General features: G+C 38.8%; 1 protein-coding gene and 1 long non-coding RNA gene across 6 annotated transcripts in view; both read right to left on the reverse strand.

The window, feature by feature from the left end:
• Positions 1 to 4,400, reverse strand: part of LOC148661804 (uncharacterized) — an 85,971-nt gene extending 81,571 nt beyond the window's left edge. The window contains exon 1 of one of the 5 annotated variants that reach the window (XM_088636118.1): positions 4,113 to 4,374. The gene's annotated coding sequence lies outside the window, so the exon portion shown is untranslated. Of the gene's footprint in view, positions 1 to 3,924 lie in introns of all 5 variants that reach the window. The other 4 variants (XM_088636116.1, XM_088636120.1, XM_088636121.1 and 1 more) reach the window with 4 other exon arrangements.
• Positions 4,401 to 4,521: 121 nt separating this feature from the next.
• On the reverse strand, positions 4,522 to 10,159 carry LOC148661806 (uncharacterized). The gene is made up of 3 exons (XR_015939605.1): positions 9,960 to 10,159; positions 8,298 to 8,352; positions 4,522 to 5,670 (listed from the first exon to the last, which is right to left on the reverse strand). It is a non-coding gene; the product is annotated as an uncharacterized LOC148661806 (long non-coding RNA).
• Between the last annotated feature and the right edge of the window lie 1,273 nt (positions 10,160 to 11,432).

The following is an 11,432-nucleotide window of genomic DNA, read 5'->3' on the forward strand; positions in this document are numbered from 1 at the left end:
GCAGTTAGCAGTGCTGCCATTAACTCTCATCACAGAGGCTGAGTTATGCCACAGTACCAAAATTCAACGCCATTTATCAGTGGTTTCTTGCTACTATTAAGCAAAATTCTTTGGCATTCCTCTAAAAACAACATTTTCATTATTTTCTCTAAAGTAAAGAGACAGATTAAACCTGTTATTAGGCCAACTGAGGAACAAAAACCAGCAGGAGTGTAGGTCCCCAGGTCCAGGATTGGGAAGCACTACTCTTATGCCAAGTCTGGTTTCAATAGATACCAATAAAGTGGTCAGATTGTCATAGATGTGTCATGAAGCGTTTTTTAGGACCCTACTGTATGCAGATGATAGAATCCGGAAGGGAGTCCAACAAACATGGTGAAAAGAAGACTAGGATCAGGGCTGGTAGACGAACGGGGGGAGGGGGCGTGTCAACGGTGCGCTGGTGGTTGGGGGGGCGTGGCCAAGGCAAACAAGTTGAAAGGGAGACCGAAGGGAAATCCAGAGTGGGCGAAAGTCCGAAGCCGGGTGATCCATCCATGACAGCTAGCAAAAATAACAACTGTCTCAACCATTAATCTATGAAGATGATAAAACCTGAGTTCTACACAGTCTTACTGATCACCTAATGATCTGACATTTCTAACGATCTGAGAACTATATTTGAAAATCTAAGTCTCTGCAGTGTGTGTAGTTTTGAGTTAGATCTTTGCTGAATTATAATTGATTTTGTATTTGTAGTACAGTGCACCAAATTCACGCTGAAGAATTCAGAGCAGCAAACATACCCCTCAAATTACTTGCTCATAATGGGACTTATGGGAATGCATTGATATTATGATTGCAATGCAGAGTTGGGGCTTAAATCTCACCCTACTTGAAGGATATTAGCAAACACATGATGACTGTTTTCAGATTAGTCAAATTTTCAATATGTGACTTTCCAGACTGAAGACATATTACTTCAGCCTAGCCTACACACACCTTACATTATAGCCTGCTGCAACCATGGTTGCTGGTGCTGCTGTACATGCCATTGTGCATCTCTATGTTGGCCCACCAGGTAGATACATCTGTTCTGACCAAACTATCCTATTCTCCCCCCCTCATGTCTGGATGGTGCCTGGGTACCATCTGAGTTGGATTCTGTATCACTGCCATGGATCCAAGAGAGACATTGTAGATATAGCTATCATTTAGGAGGAATTTACTGGTCTACAGAGATCTGCATGGAGTACTAACACACAGAAGACACGATGGATGGATGGACCAATACCCTCATTATTTCCTTTTTTAAAGTTACATAATGTTAGCATGCCTAAAGGGGATTGGGCAACCAGTTGACCTTGGAACCATAGAGTTTTTTTTTGGTTCCTCTCCTCCATTGTCTTCTGGTGTTCTGTTTTGTATTGCCAAAATGTATCAGAAATTGCATTGTTAAGTGCCTTGGGGCAACCTTGTTGTGAAAGGCGGTATATAAAAATTGAATTGAATCGAATATGTTATCCTTATTAACATACTGATGCTTCCAGATCAGAAACTGGTGATGGGGAATGTGGTCTAGAAGCTTTTCATCTTTACAGACCATGTCTACCAGGTTCACTTCCAGAAGGCTTAACTGTCTTCTGCCTTCCACCCATCTGATCTATTTACACTGTAATTGTTCTATTTAATTGTTCACCTCTCTTCAGTTACCTAAAGTAATAAATAAGCAAACAAAACCTGAATCGAGCATATCTATAAAAGAGGCTGAATATATCTTAAATATGTCCAGTTGAACATACTGTATAATGAGATTACTGATGTTCAGAAACCTGAAGTTCTAATCACCAAGTCCATCTCTTAACACAAGATGAGGCATGAGACAATTTTTTAAATTATTATCAGGAATGCATGACAGCGGGCTTAAAGTAAAGCATAGGCCACAGTATCTTTTAGTCATCTTGGTAAAATAGACCCTGGTAAAATAGAAAAACAGTATCTCACAAGCTCAAACACAGAAAGAATCCACAGTGTCATCCACCAAATACCTTAGAGAAAATAATGTAAATAATGTTGTTTTTAGAGGAATGCCAAGGAATTGTGCTTAATAGTAGCATGAAGCCACTGATAAATGACTGTGGCATACCTCAGCCTCTGTGATGAGAGTTAATGGCAGCACTGCTAACTGCTCAGGTCCTGCCACTACAGGCTGGAAACACCCATGTGATGACAGTGCCACCCATCCAACGCCCACTCTAACTTTGCAACAGGTGTACAAATCATTACTGGATCAAATGACATTAAGCATCACCCAGCTGCAACAGGACTGCTCTCCAGACAGACTGCGCAAATTGCACATACTGTACCACACACAGCCTTTAAGTAAAGGTATTCATTGGAAGGTTTCCACTATGGCATCAAAGCCTGCTGCAGGTTTACCGAGAACCAAAGCACGAGGAGATTCTCTAATTTGCTCTGGTTAACACGCTGTGGAATAGTGCTTTTCCTTACTCATTAGAGTCTAGAGTCAGTAGTTTCTGACACTCAGCCACACACACCAAGAGAATTGAAAAGCACCCCACAATAAACCTCTTTTGAAAAACCTGTACCTATCATACCAAGCTGCTAGAAACCCTTTCTGATAAAGTTCAAATTTGAGAAACAAGACTGTAGCACATACTAAAGAAATATTATGCCCTGGGACTATGTGGGCCTGTGTTTGGGTCTGCCCTGCAATGGACTGGTGTTCCATCCAGGGTGAATCCTGCCTTGCACCCTTTCTTTTCTAGGCACCAGCTCCCCCGTGCCCCTGAATTGGAAAAACAGTTTAGAAATGGATGGATGGAAAGCCTACTCTAACATGAAATACCTTCATCAGTGGATCAAGGGCATTAAAACAAAATTAAAATCCTGAGAAGCCAAAGCTTTCCTTGGTATCACAATTTATGCAGAGTTCAATCTTTTGAACATTAATATTTTAAGATAATTGTATTTACACAGAAAGTATATAAACCCTTACGTTGGCCAGCACATTTCATAAGTCACCCATAAATCATCTGTTCCTAAACAACTAGACCAATTCGATTTTGACGACAGGCTAGTTCAATTCAATCAAGCAGTTCAGTTAAGTAGTTAAAACTTCACTCTGAATGAAAATCCTAACACTCTGTAGCACTCAAGGACCACATCGGAACATAATTAAAACAATTAGTTTGCTTTATTGATGAAACTCTAGTCTTCACAAACTATAGATTTAAGGGTGACCATTAAGACCTGTGATTGTGGTCGACGCATCTACAGTATTTAAATTTCATTTCTTTGGGAGCCTCTTTGGTTTCCTGATCTGTTCCGTAACTACTGTATCCTCATATCTTCTTATTATTAAAGCTGTTAGCAGTATCGGAGTGTCTCTTTCTAAATAATTATTTCCATGCATTCTGTAGATTAAAGGAATATTAAACTTCCGTCTCTGTTGAACTAGTAATTCATACGCTGTCATGAGAGCACCGGTCCCTGACACTTACAGTCGATCTTTATGTTCGTCAGAGCCCATCACTTAAAGGTCGAAAAGCGTTCAACCCGTAAACACGCAAGCACTTCGGTTCAATTTCCTCACATGAGTAACAGAGAAGGGGCATGTTTAACCTTGAGAAAAATAGGATAAAAACAAAAGCAAATCAGAAAAAATCCTAAAGCAAATATAGCTACAAGCCCACACATCCACGCCTGAAGAAACTGCGGCAACATGGAACTGGCACACAGACCCACTCGGACAAACAGGATGAAGTCGTGGTATGCAGTGCAAATCCAGATACACGGGCAAGTATCCGCAGAGATGACTGCTGAAGCATTTTTACACAAAATAGTAATCTGCCACGATAACCACAAACATCCGAAGCACAACAAATAACAACACAGAATACATATAACAAGTAATGGTCTTACCAAGCCGACGCATGCCATTAAAAAAAGAGTTCGAAAGAGTTCGTTACAGCGTGCGGTGTAGTGAACATCTGAGTTACAATTGACCGGAGTTTTACTGCAAGGCACATTCCCTCTGCAGCCAGCATTCAGATAAAAGAGTCCCTGTGTTGAATGTGTATCTTTCGTATCAGAGAAAGAAGGTTCATTACTGAGACATGGAGGTCTTCCCGCTCATTATTCGTAGTTTGAAGCCTGTGGGTCCTGAAATGGACAGCTCCTTCTTTCTTCCTTCATTCTTGTGTAGGAAGGACGAGAATAAGAGGACGCGCTTCGCCCCCCGCGCGGACACACTCACACACCCTTTCCACTTCCCCAGTGCGGAGCATGCCCAGTCGGGCTAAGACCAAAGCAATGACATGTTATAGAGGTACAGTTAGAAACGAAACGTTTATGACTCAGGACAACATTTTCAGGGACCAGTCTTAAAACACGTCACATTCAAATGTACGGAAAACAATAAAACTAGGAGAAATAATATAGAGTTATTGTTACGTGTTTCCAGTGTAACTATAAAGGTTTCATTCGTGTTATTTGTATTAACATGAAATTGGCCATAGTTTATTTAAATTGGAAACTATACAGGTAACGCATAGTAGTGTCAACAGAATAAATCAAGACAGGATTTTCTAAATGTATTACAAGCGGTTGACTTTCGGTGATAAAGGAAGGAGGCGTGTACATATCATTTCCCTTGCCAAACTTGAATTTTAACTCTCCTATCTCCACCTCTCACTCTCGTCAATTTGATTTGACCAGATTAACGCTTCCAGTTTACCAGCAGCTATGTTGGTATTTAGATTTTGCTGTTTACTATTGTTTGTTTTGCTTTGTTTACTATTTTGTCATTGAATTTAATTTCTAATCACCTTATTCAACTTAGGCTGTGGCTATACTTTATCAGCTTCTGTTTTTCCTTGCTGTGTCTATCACACTTATCCTGCTGTCAGATAGTTGGCTGTTGTGTGTCGTCTTTTTAGGATCCTGTAGCATTCAAGTTTGTGTTGTATTTGTGTATCCTAGTGAGTAAGGTAGTTTTGTTTGGCTTGTCCTGTGAATTTGATGATTTGGTTTGTTTTTTTTGGTTGAGCTATTCAAAGGTTGGTTGGTGTCAGTGAGCTTCAGGACTAGCTGGCTGAGGCTGCTCCACTCTGGACCCAACTCTTGGATCAGCAAAGCACTGTGGTAGTAGGAATTCTGTGAATTGCTTTTTAGGTGTGACCAATATTCTGTCGCTCTCTTCTGCATGTTTACCAGCAGTTAATTAGGTCCTAATTAGGTCCTGCATTTTTCTCTACACATGAAGAATATTTTTGTAGAACTCTGTGCATAGGGCTTCTATGGGGCTTTTTAGATCTGGGGTGGAAATCAGACCTTGCACAGCAGTTGGGGAGCCCCAGTCCAGGCAGTATTATAGGTAATCTATTCTCAAATATTGGCGGCACCCATATCAAGCAAGTCATACTATACTGTATGTTCAGTTAAGAAAATTCTTATCCCTGACAGCTAAAGAGTACTTAGATTTTAGTTAAAAATAATCTCTTAATTGCAAATTACCTGTTCAATTGATAATAAAGAAATTGTTCCATATCTTTAGAAACTGGTGATTCAATGGTGACCGGCAACACCTGCTGAACTGGGGCTTGACTGCCTTGGTTGTAGATCCCTGGCATGGAGGACCTATTTCAAGTTCAATGTCTTTCGTACAAACTGTAGTGATGAAGCATGAAGGAAAATGTGGAATAATGTTTTAATTTTACACAATTATTTGTTCACTTTTATTCAACAAATTAATCTTGGTATAGCGAAAACCAACATTGTCTTATCAAGGAACCTACAGAACCTGAAATGGATCTGAATATTAAATATTGGGAATATGAATTCCAAACATTTTTAACAACTTTTCAAAGAGGCAATAGCTGATTAATTTGTGCTTCAATGTGAAAGATGCATCTTCATCATCTGGTGGATCCACTTTTGAAGACTGCTTAAAAATATATGGAATCGGCAAATAATTCTCTCCACAGCTGAGTCTTTTTTATATAGTGTGAGCCACAGAGGTGCTACGGCTGTCAGCAGATACACCTCTCACTCTTATCAACTCAAGGGGAGTTTATGTGGGCTTTTATTGTATTAAAATATGGAATCATAATCTGTGTAGTTAGGACGTTTTGCCATTGATTGACACAAACCATTGTGTAATGCCAAAATAAACAAAATTCTACTGATCCACCTAAATTAGTAATACATATAAAACAGAAAACAACTGATTTCATAAGTATTCATCCCCTTTACAAAGACGTCTGAATAGGCCTGGTGTAACCAATTCACTTTAGAAGTTACATAACTAGTTCAATGGAGCACATCTGTGTGAAATTAAGCTTTTTCACATGAATTCAGGTTAATTACATCTATCTCTTAAATTAGTGCATACTCTCTCTGAGATCCCACATCTCCCAACAAAAACTACACCACAAAGACAAAGGAAAATTCAAAGCAAATCTGGGACTGGGTTATTGATAAACACCAATCAGGGGAATTGTATAAGACATTTTCCAAGGCATTGAATGCGCCCTAAAGCACAGTAAATTCCATTATAAAGAAATGGAGACAATATGCCACAGCTGTAAATCTGTGCAGAACATCCTCAAAAACTGAGGGAGGCCTCAAATGTAATGAATTACAGTTTTCAAAGGCTGAGATGGGAAAAACTGCATACACCAAAAGCTCACAAATCTGGGCTTAGTTGACAAAACTAAAGCCATTGTTAAAAAAGCCTACTCACATCAAATCTCTACTATAGTTGTGGGAGACTTTGAGACCAAGTGAAAGAAGATTCTATGGTCTGAAGTGACCAAAAATTTCATTTCTTGTTGCAAGCATAACACTGCACATCATCCTCAGAACACCATCCCTATCATGGGTGGCTGCATCATACTATGGGGATGCTTTACTATGCCAGGGTCTGGAAGACTTGTGAAGATAGAAGGCAAAATGGATGCAGGAAAGTACAGAGAAATCTTGGAGGAAAATCTACTGCAGTCTGACTGACCTGGGACTTGGTAGGAGATTCATCTTCCAGCACAAGAATAACCCAAACATACAGATAGACTGGAGTGACTGACTGACAGACTGGAGTAGCTGAAAAACAAAAAAGTCCATGTTCTGGAGTGGCCCAGTCAAAGCCCAGACATCAAAATCAAATAAACAAACTGTGGCAGGAGCTTAAAATTGCAGTTTACCAGAAGTCCCCATCCAGCTTTAATTTAACAAAGAAGAATGGGCAAATTTTGCAGTGTCCAGATGTGTAAAGCTGGTATATACTTCCAAGACTCATGGTTGTAACTTCTGCCAAATGTGCCTCCACCAGATATTGACCCAGGAGAGGTGAATAACTATGCAATCAATTATTTTCTGTTTAACATTTATAATTTAGATTTTTATTTTCAATTTGAAACTATAGAATATTTTGTGTTGATCAATGGTAAAAATCCCAATTAAAAGAGAACTGGTCCCAATTTCTCAGACCAGTTATTAAATCTTGGTAACAAAATACATTTCTTGACATTATAGAAAGAAAATAAATTTCAAATTAAGCATAAAACTTTGTGAAAGTTCTGTAAGTCGCTATATTGTCGCAGACTCACATTCAAGTTCCCACGAATTGCAAGGAGATGCCCCCCTTCCTGCTTATGAGTCTCCGTAATGATTAATGTGATGTACAAGTGAATAAATACAGGTTGTACAGCAGACATTTCACCACAGAAATGTTCTGACGCGACTTACATGCAGAGTTAAATAATTTGTAGCATTTGTTGGGAAAGCCGTCTTGAAATCAACAGCAATATTTCTATTGTATTAAAAGAGATGTATTCATAAGCCTGCGTGTTTACAATGTCATTGAGCTTCACATGTCACCAGACGTTTTGGTGCCTTGTTCTGATTCGCAGAATATGAGACTCCATACCTGGAAATTTGGTCTATTTTCGTTATGTAAAATGTAGGTTTTACAAGTTACCATGTACATTTTACTTTTATTAAGGTTTGAAATGAACTTAACAATGCTGATTCTTTCTAACCCCAAAATATGAAAACAGTGTTGCAGTTCCCCTTTAAATACATTATGATTACATATTGTAAAACAATAAAATGGGACTTTTTATTTTATTCACCCCCAAAGGTGGGTGAATACTGTCACTGTATACTTAATCAGTGACATACTGTATCTGCAACATGAACACAATTTAACAGAAGGTGTGCTGTGGAGTCCAAGACCTGTTGTGAAAGTCCTGAGATGGCTCAGACTTATACTAGCAGTGTCTACTGTAATACTCAACCATCATGTTCATCTTGGTGATCCCAGGGTCTGTTCCAGCTTTTTCTTGAAGGATCCTAGAATATGAATATCCAGGTTCAACCAAGTGACTAATTTCTAAAGAATTAAAACACCAACAACTAATTTCAAAAGAATTTCCATATACAGGTATTCTGTCATTCAAACAACAAACATTATGTTGTAGGATGTTTTCTGGTGGAATGGTTTTGCTTTCAGATATTGAAAGAAAACAGGAGTAGTGCAAATTTCCAAACAAAAGTCTGTGTCATAGTGGTCCTGGCTCTCCTCCCATCATACTATCCAGTGGAAATCAGTGTCAGTACCAGAATGGCTTTTCTTTAACATAATTGTGCTACATTTGTGATATTCTTGTTTTGAGGACCCATAATTCAGCAAGTGTCAAAAGTCTGTTCAAATTATAAAACATTTTAACTTTGAAAAACAGAATAACTAGGTCAGTTAATTTATTAAGGGCCCAAGTGAGATAAAAAGCTAAGGTCCCAGTTCCCTTAGACATGTGGAGTAAAAAACACTTCTCATCCCTGACCTAGAGCTGGATTCCATAAACTCCATTCATCCCTAATCTTGAGCTGGGGTTCCTTAAGCTCCAGCCCTTGAACATTGAACACTGCTGTGTTTTTCATTCCTCATTTATGTAATCTAAATAATCAGTTGAACTGGAAATATTTATATTTGGTGATGTAGAAGGTAAATTTTAAGTGTTGAATTTTAATCAAATGATCAGACCAATTAACTAACAGAGAACCTATTAAATCACCTACTGTAACTGTAAAATTCAGAAACCAATGTTGTGCCACTTCTCAAAGAGCATGCATTTCAGTGTGAAGAGCCATATGAGATTTTCTTCAAAAGCAGACATACAGTAGATATATAGGTCTTGCCAGACTGAAATGAGCAATTTTAAGGCTGAGTAAATATGACTGTGACCTGACATGGTCTAGGATCAGGACTGTCCCTATTTCAGGTAATAGAGCCCCGCACAGCTTTCTCCTGTGAGAGTGAGGATTGAAAAGGCAAGGGTCATACTCCCTTTTCTCCTAAAGGTGGAGAAAACTTCACCTCACCAGTTTGCAGTCTTTGCCTGAATGGGAAAGTATTCCAAGCATCACAAATATTTTTCCTTCCTTCGGTAGAAGTAAAATCTCAGTAATGTACTGTATGCTTCCTCTCATTACATAAGGCATAATCTATAATTTAATAATAATAATAATGTCATCTGTGGGGTATTGCAAAAAGTACCAGGAGGACACTGAGCTACTCCTCCTTAATTAATAGCATTGTTTTTAAGGGACATCAGCAGAACAACATTTCTCAGACCTGTCACCATATATCAAACAATAATACAGATTCATGCTATAAGATATTAATTGTTAATATTTGTTAAGAGGTAGTATGCTTAGAAATGCACTATGATCACCAAACTATGCATTGAATAAAATGCAGGTACCTTCTGTCTACAGATATGCTGATACAATCAGTAGTCAATGAGAAGGCAAGAATTAACATGTCTCAGAAAGATGGCATGTCCACAAAACAAAATATTTGGATTAATATATTCATGTATCACACCTCTGCACTTTCAAGGCTCAGTGCCGTGCGAGAAACAAAGGCCTGACTTTCCCTAGTTCCTCAGCCAATTTACCTGGATTGTGTTCCTGTTCCTGTGGTGATACGGAGAACTTAGTTCTCTCCTGTTTCATGCCAGCGCTAGACAGGTCCTGCGACACAATGAGACTTCCGACAACTTTGAGGCAAGCTGCCAGGAAACATCTCCAAAACAAAATAGGTCTGCTTCCTGGATCTTCCCGTCCTGCTCCCTGAGAAGCACTGACTTAATTTTAGAGTCGCTTTAGCTGCTCTTGTTATTTGATCAGCTCTGTGACGACACCCAGACCACACTTGGCAGCATCCTAGAATGTGACTGGGGAGGCATCTGAGCTATGTCTGAGTCACACTGCCAGGCTGCAGGGCTACATGAGAAGGTGAACAAATCATCATGAGATGGAGTCAAATCAACTGCTGTTTCCTGAATATACTGTACAACTGCCTCTATTGCATATAGTTTTTTGTCGCTTGTTTAGCTATGTGTTATGCAAAATCTGTTGTGTCACATTCACAGAGCTCTGAATAGATAAAGCAGAACAATAGGCAACATACATTGTGAGCTGGGCTGGCAGTCAAACTCCAGTAAAAGTTGTACACTGTAAATTTTGTAAACAGTAAAAACCTGCAAAGCTGCCATACAATGGGAGTCTGACGCTCATCCCTGGTGAAGCTATTTTTTAATCTGTCATATGCTTGGTGGCAGGAGGCTGAGGGACAATGCAGTAACTATTACAGTAAAATATTTAATAACTACTGGCAGTAGGGAATGAACAGGTCATGAGGCAGGGTCTTCAGTTCTAGCCTCAGGGAGCAGAGGTCCTCAGATTTTTATCCTAAACCAGCTTTCACTTATGAAATTGATCCAATAATTGCTGTAATAAGCCAAAATTAATGGAATCATTATCCACTGACTGAAGGAAACAGAGCTCTCCACTGACAAGAGCTTTTCAACCAGCATGACCAAAAATAAATGGAAAGCAAAGAGTTATATACTGGCTTCTTATCTGAGCATATTTTTTCCAATGATATTGTACAGGTCACTGTTTTATGGCCAGATCAGGTGATAGTTATCAAGCCACTATAACAATTATTAAGTATACAGTACTGTACATACTGTATAGGAGAATCATTATGCTTTAATATAGGCCTTAGACTTGCTGAAATAAATTAGTTTTGACATTCATTTTATTGGGTTCATCATCTATTTTTTGGTGTTGGTTTGATGCTGTAATTTTTACGCAGCACTAACAAATAAAAAATGTAATACCTCACTGAATTAAATTCTGAATTCAGAAAAAGACTGAAGTCACAGAATTTCAATACAGTGCCTTGTGCTGTGGTCTACAGCTTTCTAACACTACATTAACACTATTAGCCAGCTGAGCTGCTATATGAGTGATTTAAGATTCTGTTAGAGTGAATCAGTGAAAGTAAAATTGAAGTTTGGCCCAGCTCCTAATGGTCCCACAAGAACCAGTTAAACTGAATTGTTAATTGATTCTATCATTCT

Source organism: Lepisosteus platostomus, chromosome 6 (genome assembly GCF_059453375.1).
Source record: "Lepisosteus platostomus isolate fLepPlt1 chromosome 6, fLepPlt1.hap1, whole genome shotgun sequence".
Taxonomy (NCBI): Eukaryota; Metazoa; Chordata; class Actinopteri; order Semionotiformes; family Lepisosteidae; genus Lepisosteus; species Lepisosteus platostomus.